The sequence below is a fragment of the Aegilops tauschii genome, chromosome 6 (genome assembly GCF_002575655.3).
Source record: "Aegilops tauschii subsp. strangulata cultivar AL8/78 chromosome 6, Aet v6.0, whole genome shotgun sequence".
Taxonomy (NCBI): Eukaryota; Viridiplantae; Streptophyta; class Magnoliopsida; order Poales; family Poaceae; genus Aegilops; species Aegilops tauschii.
The window spans coordinates 21,705,361-21,722,579 of NC_053040.3; the positions used below are offsets into that span (position 1 = coordinate 21,705,361).

At 40.4% G+C, this 17,219-nt stretch overlaps 1 pseudogene; it reads left to right on the forward strand.

The window, feature by feature from the left end:
- The first annotated feature begins 6,677 nt into the window (after nucleotides 1–6,677).
- LOC109748732 (wall-associated receptor kinase 4-like) lies at nucleotides 6,678–10,340 on the forward strand (annotated as a pseudogene).
- The last annotated feature ends 6,879 nt before the right edge of the window (nucleotides 10,341–17,219 follow it).

Below are 17,219 nucleotides of genomic sequence, written 5' to 3' on the forward strand. Positions count from 1 at the left end.
TGGTCACAGCCTGGACTCTAGATTCAAAGTCCTACAGGAGATGGCTCACCAAGATGATACTCTCGGGCATAACATGTCCAGGACTTCGGTACGTGCATATATAACAAGTTTCTGTCTTCCATAGCTTTGTTAATTATAAATTTATGTTCTTCCTATCACGTAGGTCTGTTGTGCAATTCATTTTTCAGCGATTTATTAAATTTTTATTTATGTTTTTCAGGATTCAATACAGCTCAGAAAGCACTTGCTGGTCCCGATGCTGATGATCAAAGGCAATGGAGCAGCTGGAAACATCCCAGCTGAAATTACAACGTCCTTGAGGTTTTTGGACGAGTGACTATGGACTGATGCATATTCAAATGTCGCAAATATAATAAGCTAATAGAACTTTGTTAGGGATCAAATTGAGAATTATCCTTTTGGCAATATGAATAATGTATTGGATTATATATATGTAGGGAATAAACGGTTTGATGGCACCCTCTAGCTTCGTATTCGCTTCAACGTTGTCTGCTTGTTTTGGTTATATCTATATATTTTGGCTTCTATGTATATTTTGTACTTTAATACCCGTGCGGTCAGGAGCAGGTTTGTTGCATGTTACTTTTTGTTGTTTTGTTGTTTTGGATATATTAAACATTTGTTTTGCGGCGCACCCTATAATTCCTCGTTTCATATAACTGTATCCAAGATATGTCAACTAGAACTCGAAATATCACGTCAATGAGAACAAGTCATGAACTACATATTTGGCAATACGAACTATATATAACTAACACGTCAATGCCTACTTATCAACATCAGCGCTAAAAGAAAAGCAGTTGTCGTAAATCATAGGCTGATGGAAAGTATGTACCTCATATTCAAAGCTTATTGAAAGCCAACAATCATTTCCTGCATGCTTTGCCTGCAAATTAAAGTGGAGCTTGACCCTATTGTCATGATGTAATGGACTCAAGTTATCATTTTTTTTGGATCTTACTCTTACATGAGAAGGCATCAAGGCTCCCCCTGATTGTACATTCACCAAGGTTTGGTTGATCAAAGAACACATTTACACTGAAAACAGACATATGCAATACGATACATTAGTAGCAAGGAAATCCCATGTTACCAGGAGCACGACGAGTTCAAGACAGAAGAAAATATGTCATACCAGTCGAACGATGTGTATTCTAATAGCTTCATGTCGAATGTCTTGTCAACTCATACAAATAACTACCAGATCAGATGTGTGTCTAGAAGCTTAGCTTCATAATAAAAGCTGCCAATCAACATATCAAAAGATAACTACAATGAGTTAATATACAGTCAACCAAACAAGTGACATAAAAGGCCAAAGCATTATTTTTCAGTGAGAAAATAAGTGAACAAAAAATTTATTATAATTTCACCGTTACCAATTTAATATTTTAATAGACAAATCGCATATTGTAACTATTGTATTTTTATATGCGAAAATTTTATACCTCATAAAAACTATTCAGTAACTTAAAGAAATAGTAAAGAAAAAAATTGTTTTAAGCAAGTTTGGATCTTTTACATCTTCTCTGATTTATTAGCAGACGTACTCCGTTGCAATCCTTCGGTGTATACATTAATATGAGTTAGTAAATTAAATATTTCATTTGTCTGGGATAGAGAAATAAGATTGTATTAAATCTAGAGATATGATTTTCCTAATAAAGAGATAATGCTTGTACATACAGACGACCACGGGGAGTAGGAAAAGGAAGTTTCTTTTATTTCCTTTTCTGTTGTATTCACAAAATAAGTGGGCTGAAATAATGGAATTGGGAATATATTATCTGATACTGGGATAAAGAATAGATACAATAATTTAATTCTTTAGTAAGTTCTGATTTTTACATCTTTTCTAATTTATTAACAGGTGTGCATTTGATGGAAAAAGGAAATATATCTGCACCATCAACAATGGTATATATGGTAGAAAACAATGGTATAAATGGTACAACTATATTCAGCCATGATCTGCTACCCAGTTATTCTCCGCATGGCCTACCTATAGATCTTAACCTCCTCTGCCATCCCTCCTCCCCCTCCTTGCTCTTCCTTCGGCCATCACAACAACAGACCTGGAGGAAAATCACAACAGCATCAAGAAGGCGAGTTCCTCTAGGTACGAACAATTCTGGATCTTTATCTTCTCCAAAAGTGTAATAGTTGTTATATTAGGATCATGTTAGGTTGAGGTATACAATCAAAAGTATGTTTTATCTTGCATTTTCTGTATGTTCACCTACAAAATTATGCATGCAATTATGAACACATGATTTTCTAAAGCACATTTTATAGCAATAAAAGCATGCATGCAATTCTGAACATGGCAGAAAACAAACAAATAAACAAACACTTCTGAAAAACTTAATATCATGACAGTCATAATATTAAGTCCTTCTATGTAAGAAAAACTGAGGTGAAAATGCTTCGATGGAATACTCTAAAATTATTCAGAATGGGCCCCTCATCCAACTTCCACCACTAGATATAATTAATACATTAAATTTTTCCTTAATAGTAGTTTAAAAAAAGCATACCATCAAATTTCTGGATCTTTCTCTTTTGTAAAATAATTAGATTAGGATCATGTTTGGTCAGGCATACCATCAAATTCCAAATGAAGAACACCAGTGGAGATAGTGCCAGCTTATAAAAAGCTCATAGGCAATACAATTGATTGTAGATCTAATAAAGCAGTCCTATTAGGTGGGCTGCAACTGAATACAAACAGTTCTTTCAGATATTATAGGCTAACAGTCTATTCTGGACATCGCAAGTGTGGCATACACCTAACTTTTTAAGTTATGACCATAGTTCACTGCCTAAATTTGCATAGCCAAGCAATATTTTTAATGAAATCTCACAAATATATTTGAGCCAGAAGAACAAACTAATAACTTTTTAAGTGTTTCAACATGCCAGAAAACAAACAAATATAATTATCTTCTGAAGAAATGTCTGTGAACGGATGATTTCTTTATATGAAATCGGAGAGGCAAGCTCTCTTTTATAAAAAAAAGCATCTGAAGATATATATCATCAGAGTCATAATATTATGTCATTTCATGTAATAAAAATTGCATGAGGACAGAATGCTTCGATGGATTACTCTAAATTATTCACAATGGATATGTAATACTCCAATACCAACTATATCCCAACCAAATGAATCTACATTCTCAACATAGAGCAAGTAATACGATGCACGTGCTTATTTTGAGCTGGCACTATTTGCAGATGCTACTAGCACTCCTAGGAAAGTGAACACCGTGCACTGGGCTCACCGTTTCTGCATGGCAATGGTTGTCAGTGGTGTAGGCCCCTTCTTGCCCTCAGTTGGAGGAATTTTTTCTTGAAATGCTTTGCTTCTGCATCAGTCTGCACATTAAGAATCCAGTGAATTAGCGATTAGGAAAGACGGGATAAATAACAATTAATCACTTGCTCTCTGCATAAGTTGTGCTGTGGGCATTCTTCTTTATTACTAGAATATAACAAAAATATTCTAAACCACCTTCGTAGCTGCGAAGTGAAACAACTATTTAAACTTTATATTGGCTCATAAAGCATATCTTGCAGACCATCACGAATCTATAATTGATGAGAATGGTAGTAAGGGGCACAACACAGCTTATCAAACAATGCTGTTGTTAGTACAAGAGTTTATATCAGTACCTTCCAGTTTCTTCACTTAGAGTTCCTTGGCGGCCAATATTGTAATGCTGATCTCAGTCCAACTTCCACAAGAGGAGGTTTGCCTTGTTGAGGCTGGAAATGGCCCAAGAATCTGCATTTCAAACAAACACAACATCAAAATCTTGTGTGTAACTATATTAGACCAATGTCTCTCTACTCCTAAGGTTTTGTCAGAGTGATATTTTTGCAGACATAAATTAACTTACACATTTATAGCATCCTGCTTCTTAGGATCTGTGTAAGCATAATTGTATTAACGCTGAAGGGTTCAAAGGAACTCCTAGGGTTGGGTTCCTGCCTTCCACTGCCCTCTTTGCTCACTGAAGATCTGTCGCTTGTTTCAATGGAGAAGTTAGACTGATCATTCAAAATACAAAGTTGCATTTATGTTGACTATTGAACAATGCCTACCAACAAGACTCAAATCATTCTGAAAGAAAGATGTTCAAGATAAAACAGCAAACACTTAAAATGAGAATTAACTATATGGTTTTTCTCAAAAACTATAATCAGTAAGAAATGCGTGTTACTTTAGTCACAAAAATTTCAGATGGAGGGTGACAGATGCCCTCGGCCTCTTATCGTCTTGTACTACTAAACAAGTTTCCAAAGGGCAAAGCCGCGTGTACGAATTGATTTAGGAAGTTCACTAGCTAAATGCCCGTGCGTTGCTAGGGTAACAATATAGATACATAAATTAAAAGAAAATTTCCATTTAGCACTGAGATGACAAATAAATACTGAATAGCAGTATGGGACGTTATCATTGGTGTACCATGTGCATTGTACTCTCGTTGAGGTACCCATTAGCAAAATGATCTGTACAGGGAGCCAAGTTCCTCGAATCGAGATCACATCGAAAACAAGACGCATATATCTTCAGAATGTAAAAGGGAGCCAAGTTCCTCAAATCCAGATCACATCAAATCCAGTGATCAGGTGAGAGCCGATTTAAAGCCAGCATCCACCCATCCATTAAGCACCTACTTCTTTGATCGTATGGATGTCTAATCTACGCTAACGATCTGCTAATCAAATAATATGTCCAATTTCTAAACCAAGATGAAAACCTAGCACACAAACCTTGATAGAGCAATAGTACTTATAAGACAGAAAGAGAAGGGCAAAGGGAGGACACACGCTGCTGCTTCGCTTTCTTCGGCGGCACAGGTCATGCATGCACGGACTCGTTGAAGCTAGAAGGAAAGGGGTCGCCGGCCAACTCCTCCACAACATCTCTCCGACCGCCGCATCACCTGAGCCCAACTTCTGTCCCACCAAGTGCCTCTGTTCACTTGCCTTCTACATCATCAGGCGCCTCCCAACCAAGCCCCATCAGGCGCCTCTCATGGATGCGTCAGACGCGGCGTCGGGAAGCAGTCGTCGTCCTCGCCGTGCATGTGTGGTTTGGTGACGGCGCCGCGGCACAGAAAGACAAGAGGAACGAGATCAGGGACGCAAAGATTCGAACAAGACCAGGAGGGGGCGGATCGGAGCAGCGTGCGTTTAATGGAGTTGTCAGGTATGGGGAGTGGCGTACCAGAGCTGTGGCGTTGCAGATCGGGACGCCTCGCTTCGGATCCACCCGAGACATCGCCGGAGAGGAGCGCCGCCGCGGATCCGACCGGAACGGGACCGGATCGACCACTCGCAGGTGCTCCAGGAAGCGCGCCCCGTCCGTCCCGCTCGGCCGCGCAGCACATAGCACGCAGCACCAAGGTCCGTCAATGCAGGAGATCGATGCGGTGGTCGGTGGGCGAAAGAGTGCGGCTGCCTGGTCATCGACGTGGGCGGCGATGCGGCAGGGGAAGGGGAAAGGGCGAGATGGTTTGAGTGAGTGAGTTGAGAGGAGAGGAGAGAGTGATGTGGATAAGGGGAAAGGGGCGAGGGGGTAGGTAGAATGCGGCGGGGGGAGGGGAAAGGGCTTGCCGCGTCGCTCTAGTGCTTTTGCCGCCCGAGTGGCATGCGTGCCAGGTGGGCCGTCGTGCCGGGCCGCCTCGCAACAGCCCTGTTTGGGCCGACCCATACTTGTTTCGCTGCTGCCTCCCTGTTTCTTCTGCTTTCTATTTCTTTTATTTTCCTTTTTCTCTTTCTTATCTTTTTTTGTTTATGTTTATATTTCTTTTCCTATACTGTTTTATTCTTTATTTATATTGTTTCCTTTTTATTATAATATACAAAGTTCATTGCATGTTACACAAGTGTTCATCGGTATATTAAGGAAATGTTCATGGTTTTTTACAAAAGTTCATCATCCATTACAAAACTGTTAAACATTTATTAGAAATTGTTCAGTGAATATATAATCACATTGTTTTGAAATTTGTTAAGTGTATATTACACAAATGTTCAATGTGTATTACAAAATTGTTCAACTTATATTACATAATGTTCAATGGGTATTCAAAATTTGTTCAGAGGATATATTCGTATGTTTTTAAAAAATCATGTATATTAAAAAAGTTCATTCTATAATGAAAAAAGTTCATTGTATGTCAAGAAAATGTTCAACGTATATTACAAAATGTTTAGTGTGTATTTTTTGAATTTTTTTCAAAATAAGTTCGATACTTAATAGGTCGCTCCGCAAGCCTATCACTAGGTTTCTTTAAGACATGTGGTTAGTTTCGGGCCTATCACTACGCGGCTGGAGCTCGTTACCTCCAAATGGGCCGGCCCAGTCGCCCCTGCCTTCAGCATTATAATCAAAAGAATTTTTTATCACAGAGAAAATAGTTGTGTTAGTTTCACATTATATGATGCAGCAAAAAATACTATTTATATTTCAGCATAGCTATAAAGTAATGGGTTCCAACATACGCACTGATGTAACGACGACAGACCGCACTGAAACACCACGAGAAGAGGTGCATATAGCTAACCTTCCTCTCTATGTATATTATAAATGATAATATGAAAGGTCTATTTTTATATTTTTGGTTTTTCAGAATATAGGAGACATGGATATGGACTTTGGAGATGCACGGAAAGAATCCATTGAGGGTTCAGATGCAATGTCGCTGAAAGGGGACGAAAATTCACAACATAATAATGTCGAAGAGGTTATATCTCATAACAAACCAAAAAAGGATGCTAATTTACATGTTATCCCACAAGGTATTTTTTTAATATTATTATCAATCTTTTTTTTTGTGATATTGCCTTTTGTATTGAACTAATTTTGCTCATTTTGATTGTTAAGTTGGCTCATATTTTTATGAATTCGACAGACTATGTTTGTACCGCTAGGGATATTACAGTCATCGAATCAATCAAGTCTGCCCCGAAGAATACCCAGTTCGTAGACATTGGAGATGCCTTGTTATCAACCGACGATTTGGAATGCCTTATTAAAGTTGATATGTTCTTACATGACGGTGTAAGACCAATTGCACAAACTTTGTAATTAATAATACGAATAATATATAATATCATAAAATATAAATATAATCTAAATGCCCATTACAGGTGATAAATGCTTACATATATTGCTTGCTTGCTCACGACCATCTACAAGACAGGGCGGGTGAAAAGGTACACATTATTAGCACATTTGTATCGGGCCAGATAAAAGAAGACGGGGAAAGAGACATAGACCCATCAAAATATCGTCGCATCGTGCGTCATGTTAATAGTTATCTACAACAAGATATGATTAGTTTTTGTCTCGTAATCCATGCATATAATTATGGATTGTTTTTATTTAGTTCATATGTTTAATGATTTATTAATAATTATATCTAATTGTGACTGTGACTTGTATCTTATTTACACCAGTTATTCATTCCGATTAACATGCCGGGCTACCATTGGTATCTAGCAGTTGCCAATGCCAAAAAACGAGAGATCCAAGTATTGGACTCACTTGGTGAGAATGTCAAACGCAATGACCTTGCTACTACGGTAAATATCTATTTCTTTTCTCATCTTAGCATTTATTTTGTTTGACTTCATCCTTAACATTTCTCATATATAAAATAGTTGCTAGGGCTCGAGAAATGGCTGAAACTTGTAGAGCATAGTCCGGAGTTTATCAAAGCTCATAAGTGGCCTAATCTCAATGTTACAAAATGGACGGTTGTAGAGCAAATTCAGGAGGCAATACAAACCGATGGGTAAGCACTTGTTACAATGGTTTGTTTTTAGATTCATCTGTGTGATATTCTGAAGCATTATTTTATAATATTATAGCGTATCATGTGGATTATTTATGCTAAATTATATGGAATACTGGACACCACATGGACTGCCAGACTAGTTTACGCAGGTATTTCAGTTTTATACATTATCTCATAATGTTTTATCAAAATATCTTATAAATTGTTTTCATATTTTTTTTTGTAGGAGGATATGAAATATTTTCGACAAAAATTAGCAATTATTTTGCTCGATTCAGAGCTTAATAAGTTAAAAGGATGTCCCATGTACCATCAACCTCTCAATGAAGAAACTTTAGCTAATTCTGATCTTGAGATCCTGGATAATCCATTTGACGTGGTCGAAGAGAAACGTCCGCCCCAATCACTATCATTCCCACGGACCAACGTGAAATACTTGCCGGCCTCTGCAACTACATCATGTCGATCAATGATGCTGGATGTTTGGAGTAAGTATCATGTATCAATATTTAATGTGCGGATGTATATTATTGTTCTTCTTACCAAGGCAACCCTTACCTTACCGGCGGATGCCAAGGTAACGTAATTTGCACGTGGCTGTTTTGTAAACTTGATTTTTATTTTTTCTTACCGTGGTCTTAAAGTAGACATGATAAATTAGATTGTGTATATGCAGATATCAAAGAGTGCGAGCAGAAAGAAAAATATGACTGCTATGGCGACTGTGAGGAATTGCCGGGGTCGTTTCGTTGCCGGTGCCCGGCAGGAACACATGGCAACTATACCCTACCTGGTGGCTGCGTCCACAAAGGTATGATGATCACCAGCCTCACAAATACTACTAGTGCGTGGAAACGGTTAAATATACATTATTGAGCAAATAATAATAGTAAATATATATATGTGTAATGTTTAATTTCCAGGTAACTTGCGTTTAATCATTGGTCTCTCGATTGCAAGTGGACCATGCATTTTACTGTTGGTTCTTGGTGCACTCCTAATAACCCGTGCTCTTAAGCAATGCAAGGCTGATGCATTGAGATGGAAGTTCTTTAGTCAGAACCGTGGGCAACTATTGAAGCAGTTGGTATCTCACAGGGCAGATATCGGAGAGAGGATGATCATTTCATTAGAAGAGCTAGTGAAGGCTACCAACAATTTTGATCAAACTCGCAGGCTCGATGAAGGAGGGCATGGCATCGTCTACAAGGGGATCTTGTCGGACCTGCATGTTGTGGCCATCAAGAAATCAAATATTGTTGTCAAGAGAGAAATCGACGAGTTCATAAATGAGGTTGCCATACTCTCACAAATCAACCATAGAAATATTGTGAGGCTCCGTGGGTGTTGCCTCGAGACAGAAGTCCCTTTATTGGCTTATGAGTTCATTTCCAATGGAACACTCAGTGATCATCTTCACAGGCCAGAACCAGGATCGCTTCCTTGGAAAGATAGGTTGAGGATCACAAGTGAAATAAGCAAAGCTCTCGCTTACCTTCACTCTGCTGTTTCAGTCCCAGTAATACATAGAGATATCAAGCCTTCCAACATACTTCTTGACGATGCATTGACAGCAAAAGTTTCAGACTTTGGAGCTTCAAGATACATTCAAGTGGATCAAGCAGGAACAACAACTGCAGTGCAAGGAACTATAGGGTACTTAGACCCTATGTATTATTATAATGGGCGCCTCACAGAAAGTAGTGATGTTTATAGCTTTGGAGTCCTTCTTGTTGAATTGCTTACTAGGAGGAAGCCATCTTTGTATAGATCCACCGAAGGCGATGGACTTGTCATGCAATTTGTGGCACTACTTGCAGAAGGTAATCTGCCCAAAATATTAGATCCGCAAGTTGTAGAGGAGGGGGGTAGCGAAGTGAACGAAGTTGCTACTCTAGCTGTGGCGTGTGTGAAACTAGGAGCAGAGGAGCGGCCAACCATGAGGCAAGTGGAGATGGAACTTGAAGCTCTCCAAGCAACCAAGGAGATTGTCTTGGCTGATTTGGTAGAAGAAATAGATGAGGTGTATGTAGCAACGGGCTATCCCTCGACCAGCCAACAAGCAAAGAAAAAACAAAAAGAAACAAGCAGGTGTTATAGCCAAGAAGAAGAATTCCTGTTGTCCGCGACATTCCCTCGATAGTTTTGCTTGCTTGTAAGTGGCTTTTTAGCTAAGGTACATTATTTCTGTTATTGAGAATCAGTATGTATTATTGTATGAACATGTGTGGTGAACATATCTCTGTTGTGCTAATTTTGCATGTTGTCGTGCACTCATCATTCTTGATGATCATCTAACTCCCCACTCCCCATGTTGTTTGGTTCAATGGGGCATTTTTTGGAGCACCCAAAGATCATGGTGGGCTTGGTATCCATGTAGATGAAAGTATTGTCTTCTTTCCTAGTGGCTTTTCAAGCTTATAAACAAGGATCGTATGTACAACCCCCCTAAACACATCAACGGACCAGATCTATTCATACCCTTTTATAACAAAGGGCAGGATGGTCTGTCAAGAAAATACCCATGAAGATCTGTCACGTTTTTGAGTCCGCCTTGGGCCAGCCCATTAGTGTTATGTACTGTAGCACGGTTCGACGCCCATTAGTGTTATGTACTGTAGCACGGTTCGAAAATCCAAAAATAATCATGTGCCTGTTAGGAATCGAACCCAAGATCCCGAGCAGAGGTGAACTTGCTAATACAACCAGAACAAAGACGATTTGGTGATATATTTGCAGAGTTTACTTTGAACTAGAATGGACGTACTGTAGGAGTTTTATTTTGGAAATACTGTAACATAACAAAATTGGTACTGTACAAGCTGGCCGGACACTGGTATTGTAGCTAAAGAGTTTTTTCTCTCCTTATAATAATAAAGCACGGATTGATTTTATCGGGTTCACCGTCACAATACGCTTCTTCCCGTGAATTTACGCTTTCAGTTTAAATTTAAAACGTATACGCGAGGTGGTACTAATAAAATTTGATGCGCCGCCCGCTAGCCTCGCTAAAAAACCTGTCACGAAACCTGGGCCAGCCCAGATCCAAGCGGGGATCGAACACAAGACTTCACACAAGAAACCAGCCTGAAAGGACCAGCCGATCATGAGTTGTGTTAACTGAGCTAGGCACAAAGGATTTTTTTTCTCCTGTTGCAACACACGGGCATTTTTGCTAGTATAGCTAAAAAGAACTAATGTGTTTTCTCCTCTTTTGGAATATTTTTTAAATGAAACGTTTTCCAAAATTTGAACTTCTTTGGGACATGATTTTTTTTTCAAATTTGTGCACCATTTTTTTATGAAAATATTTTGATATTTTGATTTGTTTTAAATTTGAAGAACATTTTTTTAAGATTGTAAACATTTTACTGAAACTACAATTTTTTTTGAAAATGCAAAACTGGGCCAAAACCCAAATTTTTTGACATGGTGCCTTGAATTGGTCATACGAGGCCATGAAAAATGGGGCTATTTCAAGGAAAATACAAAACGTATCGAAAACCAAAACAACTTGTCATGGTGCCTTGGATTGGTCATATGAGGCCATGAAAAAAATTAGGGCCATTTCAAGGATGTCGAAAAACAACGTGCTCTCAGACGGACCCTTCTGGGCAACCTGAACACACTCCATTGAACATGATGTTTTTGTAGATATCCTTGAAATTACCCCAACTTTTGCTACTAGATGAATATGCTAATGGTAGGCATCCATGGCAGGTTTGAACGACTTTCGACACTGTATGTAAGTTGCAACATGTCTAGCCATTTATCGACTGAGAAAACATTAGAAAATGAAAAACTTGTCAAAAACCCAAGCAACTTGGGTTGGTGCTTGGAATTGGTTATACAAGGCCATGGAAAAAAATATTGGGGGCATCGATGCCTACCATGGGTATGCCTACCATGTAGCTAAAGAGTTTTTTCTCTCCCTATAATAATAAAGCACGGATTGATTTTATCGGGTTCACCGTCACAATACGCTTCTTCCCGTGAATTTACGCTTTCAGTTTAAATTTAAAACGTATACGCGAGGTGGTACTAATAAAATTTGATGCGCCGCACGCTAGCCTCGCTAAAAAACCTGTCACGAAACCTGGGCCGGCCCAGATCCAAGCGGGGATCGAACACAAGACTTCACACAAGAAACCACCCTGAAAGGACCAGCCGATCTAGCGCCGGTTATCTATCACAATCAGCCGATTTTTCTTATGTTAATCGGCTTCGCCCGTCTAGCAGAATTTCTAGGTTGATCTGTCTTGGGCCTCAGTCCATCCATCCATCCTTTGCAACGTGGCCCAAGAATACGGTAAAAATAATTACTCGATCGAACTCCTAATCCTAACCTCACGAACTGTTCACAAGATAATCCCATATCGTTTTTCTTTATAAAATCCCACCAGTTTAAATATGTTAGTGAGCTCAAAACAATAAGCAGCCTCGAATCAAGGATTCTTTCAAAGAAGGAATTAATGGGAGAAAGACCCAACATATATTGGCCTAAATCGGTGTCTACAAAGAGAGAAGTTGGGAGGGAAAGGAAGGAGGGAGGGCAAAGAAAAGGGAGAAGCACACAAGGAGATGGAGGCCACGAGGTGCATGGTATAATAATAGAAGGAGGGATTGCGGAATTGTTTAAGAAGGAATCAGCGTTAAACGGGAATTGAGGGCTGCCATGCATGATTTAAGAAGGAATCAACATTAAAGGCAATTGAGGGCTGCCATGCAAGATGCGTAATTAAAGGGTGGGGATCAATATACTTGAATGGGCTGGTTAGTTTCTTATGTGTAGCATTACTCGGTGGGATGTGCTCTGGCAAAAAGAAACTGAGACCATTTTTTATCAAGCATTCTGACTTGAGAAGAAATCCAAAAATATGACAACTTATTTCATGGAGGAGCCGATGGCTTCATGACATCAGAAATTATCACCATCCTAAGTGGTAGGTCTAGGGTGTAGCTCACGGAGAGTGTCCCTGCGACGAGATTATTTTTCAAAGTATAAACACTCCCTTGCGCTGGCGTGTCTCAATTGCAGGTGTTTCATGTAGAGGCTGAGATCACCGTGTTTGGATTGGTCACGTTCGAACGCATTGCCTTCAGGTGGACACAGTGGCCACTATTGATGAGGATGGGAAGGAGTATAATTTCAACTAGAGGGCATAGACCTTTGGAAGGTCATGAGTTGTGTTAAATGAGCTAGGCACAAAGGATTTTTTTCTCCTGTTGCAACACACGGGCATTTTTGCTAGTATAGCTAAAAAGAACTAATGTGTTTTCTCCTCTTTTGGAATATTTTTTAAATGAAACGTTTTCCAAAATTTGAACTTCTTTGGGACATGATTTTTTTTTTCAAATTTGTGCACCATTTTTTTATGAAAATATTTTGATATTTTGATTTGTTTTAAATTTGAAGAACATTTTTTTAAGATTGTAAACATTTTACTGAAACTACAATTTTTTTTGAAAATGCAAAACTGGGCCAAAACCCAAATTTTTTGACATGGTGCCTTGAATTGGTCATACGAGGCCATGAAAAATGGGGCTATTTAAAGGAAAATACAAAACTTATCGAAAACCAAAACAACTTGTCATGGTGCCTTGGATTGGTCATATGAGGCCATGAAAAAAATTAGGGCCATTTCAAGGATGTCGAAAAACAACGTGCTCTCAGACGGACCCTTCTGGGCAACCCGAACACACTCCATTGAACATGATGTTTTTGTAGATATCCTTGAAATTACCCCAACTTTTGCTACTAGATGAATATGCTAATGATAGGCATCCATGGCAGGTTTGAACGACTTTCGACACTGTATGTAAGTTGCAACATGTCTAGCCATTTATCGACCGAGAAAACTTTAGAAAATGAAAAACTTGTCAAAAACCCAAGCAACTTGGGTTGGTGCCTGGAATTGGTTATACAAGGCCATGGAAAAAAATATTGGGGGCATCGATGCCTACCATGGGTATGCCACCTGCTGGCAAAAGTTCGATTACGCCTCCGTATATCACCCTCAGACAAACGGTTAGGTCGAAAGAGCTAACGGCCTGATAATGAGCGGCATCAAACCTAGACTAGTGCGATCCCTGCAAGAATCAGACAAGCACTGGGTTGAGGAACTCGATTCCGTACTCTGGGGGCTGCGGACCACGCCCAATCGCACGACCAGATATACACCTTTCTTCATGGTGTACGGAGCGGAGGCGGTCTTGCCTTGAGACATTATTCATGGCTCACCTCGAGTGCGCATGTACGAAGAGAGAGAAGCCGAGATCGATCGACAGGACGATCTGGACGGCCTGGAGGAGGAGCGTGTAGGAGATATGCCCTAGAGGCAGTAATAAATGATATTATTTATCTCCGAGTTCATAATTATGTTTATGTTCCATGCTATAACTGCTATGGTTCTCGAGTCTGCAATAACCACGAGGCTCAGAGGAAGACTCATATGCACGTGTGGAATAATAAACGGTAAAATGTATTCCTAGTCTGGCCTCTAAGACTAGCTCAAGTGTTGCATGATGGTTATGTTTTCCTGATCATGGGCATGTCTATGTCAGCAACCTTGAGGGCATAATGTTAAGAGAACATTTGTGTTGAATCGACCCGGCATGATGTTATGCTATAAGATTCATTCGTCACAAGTTTATTGGTACATAACACAGAGATGGTTAACGTTTGCATGATTCCTTAGACCATGAGAGTATCGAGTTTCTTCATGCTTGCTTCATGAACTTTGGGGTTTGTTAAACGTCATCCGTAAATGGGTGGCTATTACGGCGGCTTACGGGTTCATGGAAAAGTGTGTCAAGTAACTTGATAGCTCAAGATTGGGATTTGCTCCTCCGATGATGGAGAGATATCTCTGGGCCCTCTCGGTGTTACGGTATCCATCATCGTCTGGCCAGACACTTTGTGATTTGATCACGGGGATGCCGGAACACGATAACGAGAAAATAGAACAATACCGGTAACGAGGTAACTAGCATAGTGGACAAGTTGTTGATCCACGGGAATGCCAACATGTCTCACCTCGGGTATTTGTAACATATCGCGAAGCAACAGGAATAGCACACGACAACTGGAGGTTCACTCGAATATTTATTCGTGTGGGTATAGGGGTCAATATGGGTGTCCACGGCTCCGATGTTGATCATTGATCGGAAGGGGTTCCGGGTCATGTCTATACTTCACCGAACCTATAGGGTCACACACTTAAGGGTCATCTATCTGCTGAATACTAGACAGGGAGTCTGAGAGAAAATCACCGAAAAAGTTTCGGACACCGAAAAGTTTCGGACAGCGGAATCGTACCGCAGAGAGAGGTCATCGGATAAGTTTCGATGATACCGAAAAGTTGTTTCGGGATACACCATTAAGTCAAATTGATTTTGGCACATGCCTGATAATTCTTGGAGGATGCCAGAATCATTCTGGAAGCTTTTTGGAATTTTCTGAGATAAAAACCGGAAATGTTCTGGAGCTGCCGGAGCCACTTCATATGCGTTTCGCAGATGAAAATCACTAAAACCGGAATTGTTTCGGAACGCGTTGAAAATCATTTTAGTGGGTACTGGAAATGTTCTTAGCCCACATAAATATTTTCAGTTCGATCAGACGCTGAAAAATGTCGTCGTGAATAGTGAAAATCAGCTTTATGGTTACTTTATGGAAAGCCACCTTTTGGGGCTTTGCTCCAAAAGATCTTGGGGATGACATGGATGGATAGGAGCCATTTTTTGGGCCCCTCATGAGGGTGTGGCCGGCCACATGGGGTATCCCCCCTTGGGGACCCTCTTGTTCCTTGGTTTCACTCCTAGGTCCTTGTGGAAGGACTTCATTCATGTGCATCTTGGGTTTTTTGTGAAACTACCCTACCCCCTTGGGATTTCCTATAAATAGAGGTGGAGGGGCAGCCCTCCACACTCATCCCTTGCTCTCATACACATGCCATGCATTATCTGGCTTCTTCTCTCCCTCCCACGAAAAGAGTTTCGTAGAGCCGTAAGGCTGTCTGGGTTCCGGCAGGAACTAGTTCTGGACGGCGAAGCCCTGCCGGATAGATGACACCGTATGTGTGCAACTCTGTAGAGAGATCGTAGTTTCGGTCTTAGTTCGTGAGTGCCTCCCGAAGGGCTGTCCGCGTGACCGTCCGAGTTTCGAAGGTCCTCCCGAAGGGCTGTCCGAGTGACCGTTCGAGTTTCGAAGGTCCTCCCGAAGGGCTGTCCGCGACACCGTCCGGGGGGCTGTTCGACCGCCTCCTGGAGGGCTGTCTGAGGAGCAGATGAGGGTATACATCCTCGCGGTTGGGAGGTTGTAAATCCTAGCTGCGGGGATCTGCACCGCCGATCGTCATCGACTCTACTTCCCGCTGCGCTACGAGTCGGTAACGAAAAAGATAAAACCATGTATGCAGTCTCCATAGTGGTCCTGGGCTGGTGCGTAGGTCGGAAATTTTTTGTTTTCTGCTGCGTTCCCCTACAGTGGCATCAAGAGCCGTGCTATGCGTAGATGCAGGTTTTGATCTAGAATACATGGAGATGTATGGGTATTGCATAATATAATTAGGTAGTAGATGAGATCTATTGCTGAAAAATATTTATGCGGGTGACAGATGAAATCTGTTACCCGACCTTCTTGTTGCTTCCCTAGAATTTGCGTTTGCTCAATCTCGAGACAGCATGGTGGAATTTGACAAAGTTCTGGCAATCCGTGATCCTGATTGATCATGGAAGTGCTATCAGTTCTTTGGGTTCTGCCGTAGTCAAAAGAAAGATGAAATTCGCAGATGAAAGGGCATTGCAGATATGATCTGCACGGGGGTCATGCGTATGATGAAGTTTAGTATGGGGCTCGAGATTTAATTATCCCGTGTTTCATACACCCCGAGATGTTAGCAACTTGAATAATCATACTTGATGATAAAACGTTGGTAGCTGCGGTTTAAGTCAAAACCTTAGAAGCCACGTAAAATAAAATTTTGCATAAACCTATTAGAGGCGTCTAACTTGGTTTTGCAGGATGTGCATGTGATGTGGTATAGCAGTGCTCATACTAATTCGATTATGTATGAGATGACTATATGATGTAATTTGATTAACATGACCTGCGTGTCATGATTCGGCATGATGGCTGGAGCCATATGATTGCACTTTAATGACCTGCGTGTCAACCTTGTTGTAATGCATTATTTTGTTAGCTATAGAGATAGCAATATTATCTGGTGCATCGACAAGGTGGTGGCAATCTTCGCGAAGGTGAACACCGACGCGAATGCTGAAGACGAAGAAATGAAATACTTCTCCGTCAGAAAGGGCTATACCATATCATGCTATTATGAATTGCCTGAGATGTTTATCCCTTATGATGCACCCTTCTTG